The sequence below is a fragment of the Gopherus evgoodei genome, chromosome 1 (genome assembly GCF_007399415.2).
Source record: "Gopherus evgoodei ecotype Sinaloan lineage chromosome 1, rGopEvg1_v1.p, whole genome shotgun sequence".
Taxonomy (NCBI): Eukaryota; Metazoa; Chordata; order Testudines; family Testudinidae; genus Gopherus; species Gopherus evgoodei.
In genome coordinates, this window is record NC_044322.1 from 348,912,104 (window position 1) to 348,927,577 (window position 15,474).

Consider the following 15,474-nt stretch of genomic DNA (forward strand, 5'->3'; position numbering starts at 1 on the left):
ACATTTTAATAGGAGGAAATGTAGAGCTTTATTCATTAGGGCATAAGCAGCCTCTAGCTGCTGAAATGAAACGTTGACTCAGATTGACGCTGCCAGCAAGAGTAAATGTTCTAAGCAGAGCGTGGGAGGTATGTGCACAAACCCTATTAACAAATAATGGGATTTCTGCCTTCATCTCTATTGTCTCGCTGAAGGTTTTAACCTGAATGTCTCCACTCACCTCTACAACTCTAACCCCCAGCTGGCTTCATTTTCTGGAATATGGTTAGTTTGTTGTAGAGAAAAAGAGGAGTGGAGAACGTACACGCACAAAAATCCTCCCGAACTTGATGACAAGAGTCAATGAGGGAAACATATTTGGCGACAGACAGAAACTGAGAGTGCTCTTACGCCAGGTATAACATTGGGGAGAGAGCAGACATTCCTCAGCCTTGTGTATTTGTTTTATAAAAGCTCTTGTGTATTTCAAACAAGGCATTGTGTTGTTGGAATTAATACTATTTTATTAGAATTAAATAAAAACAAAAAGAACCCACGTGTAAATAAACAGAAGTAGAAGTTAGAGATGAGCAGCTTTGCAATTTACAATAACATCATTTGTAAAGTGTTCCTAGTTTTACTTTCTCTCTTTAATAAGATAAATCTTCTTGTATGAGGAAGAGACACTGTGCTTCCTTCAGATCTGATTTAAGCCAGTGTAACTCCTTTGCCTTCATTGGACTTTCTCCCAATTTACGCTGGTGTAAGCAAGATCAAAATCGGGTCTATTGCCTCTTCTCATGCTTCACAGCCCCTCTCCCCTACTCTACCAAATCTCCCCCTTTCTGCCTTTCACGCCTCTTTGAGTGTGAAATGACAAATTAGCCACTTCCTCACATGGAAGAAAGCTTTGATGGATACTAAACCGACAGACTTTACTTGTTTCTCATGCATTCTACATGTCTTGAGAGCAAAGTCTGTGGGAACGCCATGTAATTGGTGTGCAAATCATTAAGGAACCAAGAATTTTGGCTGTGCATGCTGGAGATTATCCCTATCTGCTACCCAATGTGTGCGTGCATTCAGTTCCTGATCAATAATTATGTCCATACAATCTGTGCCATTGTACATTTCCTTTCTGATAAATGATACTAATATGGTGATGTGTTTGTCATATTGTAGAAAAGAACCTCAGCTGACTCAAGTTTATTGTAAAAAAACAAAAAAACAAAACAGAATGTGCATGCATTGTATAAAGCCAGGGATATTGTGCCATTAATTTTAGATTTTTTGGTTTTTCTTTAAGAGATACATTAGTTAATTAGAAGGCATTATGTAGTTTGTGTACAGTACTTTGATAGTGTACTCTGCAAGTGTTAAATATTATAAAAGATGAGAGGGGAGTTTCATTATACAGGACCTTCAATCAAAGAGACTGATGTCCTAGGCTCTTATTAGTAAGCTTAGTCCTTACTACTCTGAGTAGCCTATTAATGTCTATAGAACTTTTCACAGTAGTAAGCATTATGCTCAGAAATCAGCTTGTACAACAATAGCACCTTAGGCCAAGATTTTCAAAAGTGACTAGTGATTTTGACTGCCCTGATGTTTGGTGCCCAATTTGAGACTCCAGAAGGGGTGTTATCCGTAAATATGAGGCCCCTTTAAGAAATCTCAAGTTGGACACCCAAAAAATGAGACACTCAAAATCTTGAATCACTTTCGAAAATTTTTGCCTAAGGATGACTGTAGTTACCATTCAGAACACACCGATGTATTCCTTGTTGTATTTTATCAGTCCAGAGAGTGCCATCTCTTAGACTTGGTCCTCCGGGGAATGAGTGGTGCCACACAATGACTAAGCTAAGGTGCTAGCATCAAATAATCCATGTTGGGCCCATGCTTATATGTACTGACAAGGGGCCTGCTCCTGCTACCACTGAAGTCAAAGGGAGCAAGAGTGGACTCAGTATTGTAATTATTGATTACAGCATAAACCCTACATATCTTCTTCATGAAAGTAGAAACACTGGACTTTTTTACGGTTGCCAACCCTCCCTGATGGTCTGGGAGTCTCCAGGAATTAAAGATTAATCTTCAATTAAAGATTATGTCATGTGATGAAATCTCCAGGAATTCATCCAGCCAAAGTTGGCAACCTTAGACTTCAGTGCCCCTACTCAGTGAGATAAGGTGAGCAGGATTTGGCTCTAAATAAGCTGTTTGTGTTTATTCAGTACTTTTTTCCATCTTCCTTGAGAGCTGAACAGAACTGGTTTCCTTTAGGTTTAAATAGCTTTGCAGAGCCTAGTGCCATAATCTTCGCACAAAACTTCCAGTCACCTTCAACAGGAGTCTTGGTGGGCTAAGGGCTGCACCACTGGGACTGTGAGCTTTAGAAGATCGAATTAAAATGTTACTACTCTTAAATTCAAGAATTTTTGTTTTATTTTAAGTGTTCCTGCAATAGGATTCCTCTCAGAGGACTGACCTCAACTCTGCTATGTGAAGTAGCAGAGTGAAGCCCCAAGCGAGGAATGAGGCCACTTCTATCCTGGGGAAATAAATTCAATATCCTGTTAGTCGTTATGTATATTGTATTCATACCACCCTGGGGAGGGGTATTTAACAATATTGTGCAGATAAAAATCTGTGGTTCAGTACATTTTATAAGCGATGTACATTGAACTAGCACACTGCTTCTCATACACGGCAGTACATGATACACTGGTAATGATTCCAAGGGGCACTGGAGACCAGTAAATTAGCTAGATAGTCCAGGGAACACTGAGGGAGAGTAAGAAGGGATTTCTTTAGACAATTGTTTGTTAATAACCAAGGTCAGGTGTAAGAGTAGCGGATCTTTTTGTAATGTACAATCCCAAAGACAGGCTCAAAGGAGAACAGAATGCGCTAACCCAGGGAATTGTAGCAACAAGAGACAGATAATTTAAAGGCACAAACTTGAGTCTACTTAACTTTCAAAATGAGGACTTGAGGGTCTTATTGTGCTGCTAAACTGTACAATGACCCACAACACACTCATAGTTAAAATGAAACTGAACCCAGCCTCCTTAAAGGGCTCAATAAAAAGTAATGCTACCCAAAGTTTGGGTTAAGCATGGAAAAAGTTATCTCCACATTAATAACTGAAGGTTTTAAACAGATCCCCTAGTGCTGACTTTAAAAAAAACTTTGTTCCGATCAGTAATAAGTACTCTTCTCCCACCCCAACACCCCTCCTAAAAGTCACCCTCCCCCAAAAAATACCCTCCAAAAAAAACCCAAACTTCCCTCTCAACCCACTTCAGAACATAACTGGTGTTTGCCTGAGTTTCATGAGTTTGAAACATGCTGTCAGAACAGCCAGTGCAACTTGGATAGTAATTAGAATGCTGAAAACTGATATAAGCTTTAAGATTCAACAAATTGCTAAATATAGTAGTATTCCAGAAGTCAGTTAACATAAATCTGACAGTGGGATTAGCAGACAAAGGAATAAAGCTTTTTAACACTTATTCTGATAAACTGGTTTCTTTGCTGGAAAACATTCTAGGGACAGGTGTGAATATGTATTCATACCACAGGCAAACAGTTTTCTGTACAAGCAGTTAAATTTACACACGTACTGAGGAGCCAAGATCCTTGATTTTACCAGTCCTCAACTAGACATTGGACCCTGATTCTTATCTTAGTTATACTGATGTACACAATTAAACTTCATGGAATTACTCTTGGTTTACATTCATGTGAGATCAGAATTGGGCCCATAGTCTAAAACGCTCTGAAATTTTAATGAAATCTATGTAAGTCTTGATATGCACCTACCATTTACAAATTCCTTATAAAATTAATAAATGATTAGTGGAAATTCATGTTCCTACTAAATTGCTGTGATGTGTATGATGGTTTTGTAGGGACCTATGTAAATAATTGGATGCATTTTATTTTATGTGTAACACAAGGTTATTGCAACTGATTAATATGAGTTAAAAATACTTACAGAGCCAGCTCAGCCATTGATGTCAGTGACCAAAGCCCCATTGGCTTCAGTAGAATATAGATCTGAACCTAATAAAAGTAATTATAGCAAGTTATTCCAAGATGCAGCTTACAGTGTAGATAACTATGTAGAGATTCATTATACAGAGGAGAATCAGGAGTTAACTTCATGGAAGGCACTGGAATTACACCTGCGTGACAGGAAAATCAAGTCCACATGTCTCTCCAATATATTCTGTTACAATTTATAAAAATTTAAGTGGTCCCTTATTATATTTCACCTTAGTGTCACAAATATTATTCAGAATTAGGCTTCTGTGATTAGCAAATCTGTGAAATCCTTTATAATTGTAATCCAACTTTTGAGGTTTATAAAATAAGTTTTTTACAGAAAGAAAAAAGGAAGGATAAAAGAACAGCTAGTGAGAGAATTTTAAGGCTGTGAAAAATGATCTTGTTATTTACTTCCAGACAGTATTTTAATTATGGTAATCCTAAAGGTGTCCTAGCCAGGCATACATTTTCACAGTGCTGAATATTTAAATAAATTATAATACCGGGACAACAGATCACCACCAATGTTCAGCTAAACAGCCTAAACCTGCCCCCATTGAAATTAATGGGGGTTTTGCCACAGATGTCAACAGATGCAGGATTGGGCTCTTAATTGTTCAGGTTTGTTTTTAGCTACAATCCAAGTCTGTTGTCTCAAGTTATTGGGCCAAATCCTTCCTTGGTTTTCACTCAGGCAAACTCTTGCTGACATTAAGAAAAAGACTAGGCAAATCAGTGAAGATTTCAGGATTTGACTCATTGCTTAGTGTATAAAGTTAAACACACTAGAAGGCCTCTTAATATATTCTCATCTCAGACAATGTTTTTTCTTAGGCACTTGTGTTTGTATAGACTAGTATCTACCACAAACTTTCCTAATGTTTTGACACAAAACAATTCAGTGACTGACAGATGTAAACCAGATCTGGAAAGATAAATCACAGATCGGAAGGTGAAATTTGCCTCAATAATGAGATTTTGAAACTCTTGTTTAAAGTTGATCTTTTTCCACTTTATTGTATTGTCATTGTGTACAGTTCTCCAGTTTAAAATCAATGTCTGTTGTGCTTTAAAACAAAAACTTTCTGGGTGATGTAACAACCAGAAAAATGTTTCCAGGTGACTTTTATTATTGCAATGGACCACTAGTTAATGGTTTCAAATAGCCCGTGCCAAGAAAGTCATCTGTCTACTCATAGGCAGTCATGATATTTTTAATGGACCCAGACATGTCTCAATTTTGGTGGTGTTTCATATTCTGCTCCATTACTCTTATTATATATAAGTGCCTTTGGCTACTTTTTGTGTTCTATCATTTTGTTCTTGCTACTCCTGCTATTAAATGGAATCATGGCCAAGACCAGCCGTTTTCTGAAGATTCAACATACATGGTAATAGTGACTGGAACAGAAGGCTTAGGCAGATAACTTGTCTGCAGAGGTGTGTCGTGGCTACCCTGGCCAGAGCCTTGTGGGCTTCACTACTTTTATGAGTTTTGAAAGCACTTAGCACTTCATAGGATAGTACCGTATATCTGCCTATAGCTGAAAGCCAGAATCAGTTTACAAAACTTGCATTTACTATACTTCAAAGCACCACCCAAAGTTATATAATTTGTTGTCAAAAGTTCCAGAAATCTGATAGCTAGAAATGGTCAAATTTTAAAAGGAAAAAAATACTTTATCGAAGTGCGGCCATTTTTCAAAAATGAAATTCTGTTTGGAAAAACTTTTTCATATTTTTTCTTTTTTTTTCCAAAAAACTTCAGTAGAAATTTGCAAAAAAAAAAAGATTTGCCTGCTTCTTGCTTTTCAAAATGTATATATATATATATATTTTGGGGGGTGGGGAAGGCCTTGCATTGCCAATTTTGATTGGTCATCTTAGGACTTGTTTTCATGGGGAAAAAGCCCAGAGTAGCTGGTGTGGGGCAGCTAGTGCGCACTAGATACTTCACATTAACTCTCTGTGTGGACATACTCAGCACTAAGAGCGCCTTTGTGTGCTTTAAAGCATAACAGTATCCACATGGGTAGCTAGTGCATTTTAAATTCACACCCCAGCTTATTACTACAAACTAACTTCCCCACACAGACAAGCCCTTAGTCACAAAGGATTTTTTAGACATTTTTTGAACATTTCAATTTGAAAATGAATGTTGTACAAGAAAATTCAGGAAAAATGGAAATATCACAAATGATGACAGACTGAAAATTGCTCTCAAATTTTCCAAAACTCATCTAACTTTAAAAAAATATTCAACCAGCTCTAAAGGATTCCTTAAGTTCTGTTTTTTTATGATGTCTTCATGATTTAAATGGAAGAGATTTCTTTGTAAACTAAACGTAAAAAAGTCATTTTAAGGTTGCTTGTCAACATGTTGACTTAAAAACTGAAATACTTTACTATCAGATAAGAAACAGAGAAATCTATGACACATACAAATCAAGAGAGATTGATCTATAATCTTTTCAATCACTTGTATGAAGATGCATGTTTTTTCCCCCCAATAAAGAGAGAACATTTAAAATATCTCAGGAAAACTGCTCAAAAGGTCCCCAAATGCTCTCAAGAGAAAAGTCCCAGCCAAAAAGACTGACCAAAAGGAATTTGGTTAATGCCCCACATTCTGTCAGTAAGGCTAATATTTTCACTTAGGGCAAAATTCACACTATTTTAGAAGTCCAGCACAAGAACTATGCACCATTTAAGTCTATGTTATAGGGCTTAAGTGGTGCATAGACTGACTCTCTGTGTGGGAGTCAATTTTACCATATAGTATTGAACAGAACAAGCTATAACAGTAAAAGGACAGCTTCACTAGCTGCATCTACACTAGGGACTTCTGCCAGCACAGCTATGTCAGTCAGGGATCACATCTCTTTTCACTGCGGACCAAGAGTTCTGTAGTATGAACCTGGCCTAAGGAACTAATACAAGGTCAACAGGGCAAATCTTACTCAAATACATATCTTGCTGACTTCAACTGAAGTTTCACTCGAATAAAGTCTATTGGTGAGATTCATCCCTGTGCAGACAGCCTGCTCAAGGCCTAAGCACTTAGTCTCTAGATGAGGCTTAAGTGGGACATAAGTGATACATAGACCTTGTGCATGTTTCATATACCACATGCTAGTTAATAACATGAGAGGACTCCATGTTTCAAAAAACTAAATTGGCTCTTGTGATAGGAACTATTCACAGAGGAGGTACAACTAACATTCTAGCAATGTGCACACAGACTGGTTCCTTGGTGTCTTCCCTCCTGCAACCTGTGCTCCTCCCTTCAAGGTCCATGTAGATTGTTACCCCGCACACCCTCTGCAGTGAGGTAAATTTCACTCCCTCATGAAGAAGGGCCTTCACAAGCCTATAAGGACTTAAGTCCTACAGAAGGCTTGACAGCGCTGCTATTGGATGTAAGTCATTATACACCTAGCAAGATTGGCCCAATAGGTGCTAAATTGTCACCCTAAAAGCCATGCACAAAATTGGCTCTGTATGTGGAACACAATTCAATTGCACGCACTGTAACTTATACCTGTGGTTCATTGAAATACAAATTGTAAATGTTTTTGGAATGGACCAGTCTGCACTAAATGGCAAAGGGTCGTTAACATCAGAGTTTGGGGAATTTTGTTGCCTGGTTTTGTTGCCTCGCTCTTTGATTATGGTTATGAGGGTGATATATTTTCATTTGAATGGGACACAATCCCTTCCCGAGTCCCTTTCTGTCTGCCAGTACACGCACCCATGGCTCATAGGGTTTATGAATGACTAAGGGGGAATATTTTGTAAACATACTGCCAACACATCATTACCGGATCCATACAGCAACTCAATGGCACTGTCAGAAGGTCTGGTTCCCAGGACCATGCTGTATCCAATAGACCACACTGCTTCTGACCTCTGGACACAAGAGCTCCCATGGTATTTTATTCTTGAGACTCAAAGCCTAATTCCAACTGTGGTAATAACATTCTGCCTACCTAAATTACACCTGTAGTTGCAATTGGATATGGTGTTCTTCATTCTGAGCCTAAAGGATTGCTCTGTATTACTGTGCATCGTTAAACAACTGCTGTGCCCCCCTCCCCACCCTGCAGGTGGCCTCACTTCAGTAGTGGATGATGTGAACCCTGTGTGGGATCAATCTTGGTTCCACTGCAGTCTCTTGCCGTTGACTTCAGTATGACCAGGCTTTGGCCCTGTGTGCAGCTGGTAAAGCAGCCTGAACTCCGGCAGGATGAGATGTTTTGTTATTTATCCACTGCAATGTACAGGCTGCTCAACAGAGTAGAGAGAAAGAGGAAAAAAATTAAATCCTCAGCTGGCTTTCTGCAGTCACATATTTAGTTGGTTGAGTCTAAAGCATGGCACTATTTCATGGGTACTTGTAGACAGGAAAGCTAATTAAGTTGAAATATTTCATTTTATCTGAAAAGGTTTAACGGGGTCAAACTTGAAGACAATTACTGAAGTACCCGGTTTGCCATATCCTTTTAATTATGAGCCCCTTGCACAAGCAAGGAACTCTTTGAAGCTCACACAACAGCGTTTATGAAACTGATTAGCTTACTAAACTTTCTGCATGCCGCTGATCCCAGCAAGTAGTACGTTACTCCACATCTAGTCTCTGTGAAATCAGTGGGGCTGCTGACAAAATAAGACGCTACTCGAAGAGAGAAAAGGAGGGAAGGGGTGAAATCTGGCCATTTGGAAGAACTTGGGGGGCTATTCACATGCAATGAAATTTATAATATTAATGACAAGAGATTCAAAGTTTACTTGACACTGGTAGTAATTTAGGTTTCTATCAAGTAATATATTTGATCCAATTTTGGAGTGAGGGAAAGAACAGACAATAGCCTACAGGGGCTCCCCGCCACCACATTTTCTCTGTATTGTTATTGCTTGCAGCTAATGCATGGTTTGTAAATAGTGGTAGAAAGTGGAGTTCTTAACCCAGTACAAACAGTGAGGAGTCTGAAACCCAGTACAGTTGTTGCCCATTGATGAGTGTGTTTCAGGACCTTCTCTGTGCTGATCCACAGAGGGTAAGATGTTACATCATCTTGGTTATCACATAAATGATTGAATGGGGGACCATCAGGGCTAAAAGTATGGGCTGCTATAGCTTGAGCTAAAACACCAAGTGTCTACAACTACAATCTGTAACAATTCCTGTCCTCTGTGGATGGGCACAGAGGGGAGACCTATAAACACTTTCACCAGTGAATCATACAGTGACACCGTAGCAATGCTTTCAAAACCGGCTGAGGGTGTTCAACAAGTGCAATCATATTTAGCATTATTCTAGTTTGAGTTGTCTCCTTTGCTCTCTACACTGGTGTATCAAATCCACATTTCTGACTCAGATTTAATTCTTAAAATTGTGAAGAAAAAAAATTACAACTAAGCATGTTTTGGAACAGGTTGACATGCATCTTTAAAAGAGTGTTACAGTCAAATGGAGCTAAACACTTTAAAGTCAGGCAGTGCCAACATTAAGATTCCCTCTACAGCCTTAACGTTATTCATAATAAAAACTTTAATTACATGGTTACATACTATTATATCTGCAGAGCCGTGCCTAATTCAGCACGCAGCAGGGACAGTGCATAGTCAATGAGCCAGCTGTTCCCTATTTGTTTTCCCCTCTTACTATTCAATGTGTGGTCCCCTCCATTATTCTCTGCACACCAGCCAGCCTCTGCATCGGGGGGGCCCAATTTTACCACCATCTTTGTGGGTTCTGTAAGAAAAACAACCACAAACACCTCATCTGTCAGGGAATATAGTTGCCAGCGCAGTTTTGAAGGTTTTCCTTCCACATACCCTACTTACCGTAACCCCATTCTTCCTCTCTCATGCATTCCCAGATTAATTGTGTGCTGAGATTTTACTAGACGTAACAATCGTTGGCCCCGAGCTTGCAAACACTTATGTGTTCAACTTTACTCCCATGAATAAGCCATTTACTTCAGTTAAGCATGAGTAGGGATAAGATTTTATCACAGTGGCCACCATTGTCATGGAACCTGTGAATTTTGGCATTTCTTGCCACTCAAACATGAAACCAGTGACCCATCTTGTGGAAGCAGGAAGTGATCTCAACTTTTTGGCAGTATCAGCAGCAGTAAAATGTTAAAGGGACAACAACAAAAAAATGAGTAAAATAGCTAAAATAAGTGCAAAGTAACAAGCACAGCAATACCCTACAAATATTTAATGAAAGTGGAGGAAAATCATTGTGTACTAGGTGGAACATGCATGTTGATTTTACCGGACAGGCTAGCTGTGATAAGCATCAGGAAAGTGCAACACATACTCTCAAATGAGAGGCAGTACAAATGGAAAAGAACAGAAATGTGAAACTTCAGAAAATGGTTACACAGACATTTAATACTAATACAGAGAGTAGCTTCACAGAAGATGTGAAATTTTCAAATTAGCTGACGCCTTCTAGGCCTTGACAATCTAAAACTCAGAGGGTTTGTAGAATGCTATCTGGAACATTGTTTTTCCATGGGACATCAACAACTGGAGCATGGAAAAGGAGCTTGAAGAATCCCTCAGTCTCATGGGAATCATCATGAATACCATTTAGTACAAGAGAATAGATAGGACTATGGTCTGGAACCAAATAAGCACCCACTTGACTGGAGTCAATGCACAAAGAGGAGCATCATCAGCAATGAAAACTTACCTTTAACAGTAAACCCCATGAACTCAGCATCAGAGTGAAAACCCTGTATGCCTCAAAGCACAACAAGAGAACAGAGCTTTGGGTGGTTGGGGTTTGAAGGTGGGTGATTGGAGCTGAGGGGGACACTTAGGGAACACACTGATTTTAAGTGAGGAAAAATTGCCATGTACTTAAGGCCTTATTTATTTAAAGTACTTAAATAGCTCCCGTTATCAAAGTATTGAAGCAAGTCAGAATTTATATGTTTATCCTCACAGCACCCCTTTGAGGGAATAAACTACATTAGTCCCATTTTACTGATGGTACAAAGAGAGAAAAAGGCTATGTCTACACTGTAGAGTTTTGTTGTCAAAAGTTCTGCTACTTTAATTAAAGCATTTTAATTAACCCACTGTTGCATGTCCACGCTATGCTCCTTGTGTTGGCAGAGTGCATCCACACTAGCACTCTTGCATCAACACAGAGAGCAGTGCACTGTGGGTAGTCATCCCCCTGCGCAACTGGCCGCAGAGTGCTTTCGGAAGGGTTTGCAATGCCTCATGGGACTGGTAAACCATCACATGATGAGGGTTTTTCAGTCTTATCATTCCATTGGCCTACTAGATTGTCAGTCACTTTTCAACTTAAGTGGGAGGGGAGGGAGGAGGGTGTCTGAGAGGGGGAGAAACAGATTGTGTGTTGGGGAATTGTGTGAGAGAGTGCGGGGGTATATAAGAGATACAGTGTGGGCTGGGGGAGTGCATATGTTGGGGGAGAGTGTGTGTGTTGGCATGCTGTCTCTACATTCAGACAGCCACTGGCAGCAACCAGTTCTGAGACAGGTGGAGGTGGGACACCCCAGATATCAGCCCCACCTCCCCACCTCCCTCCCTGGCTCTGCACAGTACAGCGGGTTCTCTCTCTTACATACAAACACACACACACAGACACACACAGTGGATTCTCTCTTTCTTACACACACACACACACACACACACACACACACACACCCGCTTGCCTGCCTACCTCTGTGTTCATAGTGCAGGAGACAGCAGCATTCCATGTTACTGTTTTCTTCTTTGTTCCCAGAGCAGAGCAGCAGGCTCAGCTGTGTCAGGAAGCTTTGAAAGGGGAGGGGCACATGCCTGCAGGGCAGCTGAGTTCAAAACCATGAGCAGAGTGGTCATGGTGGGCATTGTGTGATACTGGGCGAGGCCAGTTCTGGCAATATAACGAACAGCAGTGTCTACACTGGTGCTTTGTCGCTTTAACTTTGCTGCAAAAAAGCTCTTTTATTTTGTTGCCAAAACTGAAAAATCACCAAAAGTGGCATTGTAGTGTGTACACCTCCACTGTTTTGCTGCCAAAATCTGCCTTTTGCTGACAAAACTCTGCCATGTAGATGAGGCCTGAGCAACTTCCCCTTGTTCACAAAGTAAGTTTGTAGCAGAGGAAGGAAATGAAGCCAGGTCTCCTGTGTGTAAGGCTAAGATCCCAGTCACAAGACCATCCTTTCTCTCCCTTCAGCTTCCCTCCTTTATGAGGATAAATTCATCAATAACTGTCTGATGCCCTCAATTCTATGTGGACATCTAGTTAAATAGAAGGGACCTGACTTTCGCTCAGATCAGGATATTAGTAGTTTATATCCACTTTGCACTAACTTTCCATGGGATTAAATGACTCCACAAGCTTAAGAGAAATGAAGAATCAGACCCATAGACATCAAACATGGAAAATGTTAGGCTTATTGTCAAGTTTCACAATATTCAAATTTTCTGTCTAAGGGAAATGATGGAGCAGGGCCACAATATAATGCCATAGGTTTATCACAATAATATGAGAGTCTGTTCATTCTGCATAAAGGCAGTTTTTTGAGAACCACAGGACCTGAATCGCCACTGCCAGGCATCTTGGCTAATCATTTTCACTCTCTTTGCAGTGCTGTAAATGATTAGACAAGATGCAAGATGGTGGAGAAAGTGCGTATAAAACACTACCAGGTCAAAATGTTATTTCTCCTTTTCAATCTAAAGTAGCGCAATTTAAGCACAATGCAGGAAACACAAAACCAACACACCCTTCCCTCCAAAATACCTTCCTTTGTGACTACATAGTCTCTATTTTAGAATCACTGCCTTCTGGGAACTTTTCCCCAGCACACCTGTCTGGAAACTGACCCTGTAAACGTGGCAGAAACAAACAGCTGCACATCTAAAGTAGCCATTCTGCAATGGCCTGCTGTTTGTTGTGCCTTCCTTCCTTCAAGCAGTAAGTACTTTTATTTCCTGTTAGATTGTCCCTTCCTTATTTCTGAGAGAGACAGCATGTTCTCACAGGTAGCATGTTGCAGTTTATATTCCTTGGCTCTGGAAATAGAAACCATATTATTTCACTTACTACAACACAGGTCTCCCTTTTTAAGATACCTTTATTAGGGTAAAGTTTAACGGTAGACATAATTTCCCCAATATAATTTAAATTTACCCCCCTCCTCATTGCCCTTTTGCGGGCCACAAACTGTGGCAGTGTATCTTAGTCCTTTGCAATAAATGAGAAGTAGGAAGGCCATATCATTATCTGCACTGATGCAACTACCATTCTGTTCCTGTTAAGATATCTTTTGTTCTTCTTAAACACCTCTGTCTCCTTTTAAAGAGATGCCAGATCTTCTGGGTCTTGCCTTAAAGCTTTACTATATGCAGCTTTTATGCTGTTACTGTGTTAATTTAAACTGCACAGAACGCTTTTATGTTCATCTCAGGTTTTAGAATTGTTTTGTAGATAACAGTTTTTTGGGGAAAGGTGGGGAAATACTACAAAGGCCTGTCAGGGTTTCAGACAAGCGATGGGAAACTTGTTTTTTTCAAAATGTAGAACCCACTTGGCTTGTATCATCATCATCATCATCCATTCCATTACGCCTCTGGCATTTAGGGCAGTGATGAAGCTCTTCCACTCCTGTCTTTCAGTGGTTCTTCATCTGTGCCCCAGGTTTTTCAGCTCAGTTTCCACAGCTCTTTGCCATGTTGTTTTTGGGCAGCCTCATTTTTCGCTTCCCTTCAGGTGTCTATCTTATTGCTATTCTGGGGTGACGGGACCTGTTTCATCTAGTAGGTTTAGAAAAAAACTCCAGATAGAGGAGGCTTGAGTTCTGTTTGTCTGTAGCAAAATGTGCCTTCAGGATCATTGTGTAGTTTATATTTACTTTCTAGTAGTCCTAGCCTCAGGGAAATAACTGTTTCCAAAGACAAATCTTTGTTTTTCTCATATTATAGGCTTCTGTTTAATTAGAAATCAATATTTTGATTTTAATTAAGCTTTTCCTGTAAGAGGATTGTTTAAATTAGAGTCACACAGGGACTGTCTTTCTACTCTGTGTTTCTACAGTGGGTAGCACAATGATCCTAATTGGGAAATACAGATAATAATGTGGCTTATAGTGAGAGTGAAGATTATATTATAATTTAATTAAGGAAGAGAAATGCTTTAACAAACCTGAAAAGATTTCAGAAAACTTGAAACTTAAAAAATAATACTCCAGTCCTTCAGCTCATTCCATACAATCCCTGGGGCTTGTTATGATCAGGGCTGGCTCCAGGCACCAGTGCAGCAAGTAGGTGCTTGAGGTGGCCAACGGAAAGGGGCAGCACGTCTGGCTCTTCGGTGGCAATTCAGTGGTGGGTCCCTCAGTCCCCCTTGGAGGGAAGCACTTGCTGCCAAATTGCTGCCAAAGAATGAAGTGGCGGCAGTAGAGCTGCCGCCGAAGTGCTCCCGATTGCGGCTTTTTTTTTTCCGCTGCTTGGGGCGGCAAAAACACTGGAGCCGGCCCTGGTTATGATGGCGCTCTACAAAAGGGATGTGGTATCTATGTAGATAGATAGTTAACAAATAATGTACCATATATAGGGAAATACACAGTATTGTTCATAGGTTTTCTAGGACTAATAAAAACTGTTTCATAAATCCCTTCTTTTATGCAACCTTTATATTAACTCTTAACAGGGCTCAGCACAGAAGTCAATGAGCACCAGTCTGGAATCAGCTATGAGATCAGGGCCAATACTACTACTATTTCTAGAGCATTTTCTTCTGTAGATCTCAGTCTTTAACATATTTATCCTTACAACACCCCCGTGAGGTGGGGAAGAGCTAGAATCTCTATTGTACAGACGAGGAACAGAAAGGCTGAGTGACTTGACCACAATCACACAGGAAGCTTGTGGCAGAGCAGGTCTCCTAAGTCCCAGGCTGAAGCCCTAGCCACTATCCCATCCGTCTTATGTTACAAAGTTTTCCCCATACACCACTGGGGTTTCCCATTCCTGTTTCAGACCTAGTAGAATGGATATCATGGTGGGCAGAAAACGAGATGAGGGCTGCCCCATTCTGAGATCAAGAGCTGCATGGAAGTGTTCATATTTTTTCCAGTTTGTATTATTGTGGGAAAGATCTGCCTGTGGATAGGCTACAGGTCCAGAAGAGGTATGGGTAAGCTCGAAAGCTTATCTCTCACCAACAGAAGTTGGTCCAATAAAAGATATTACCTCACCCACCTTGTCTCTCTTAAAACAATGGCAGTTAATCAAGTTTAGCACGGGCTGAATTTTATTGGTAGTAATTAAAGATTCCATGAGACTTTAACTCCACGATGAAATTCCAACTCCGATAATTACATTCCAACTACCTAAATATTCCTGCAGCTTCACATGGATGCGGTTGTGGTGTTTTTCTTTATTTGCCTCCCTAAA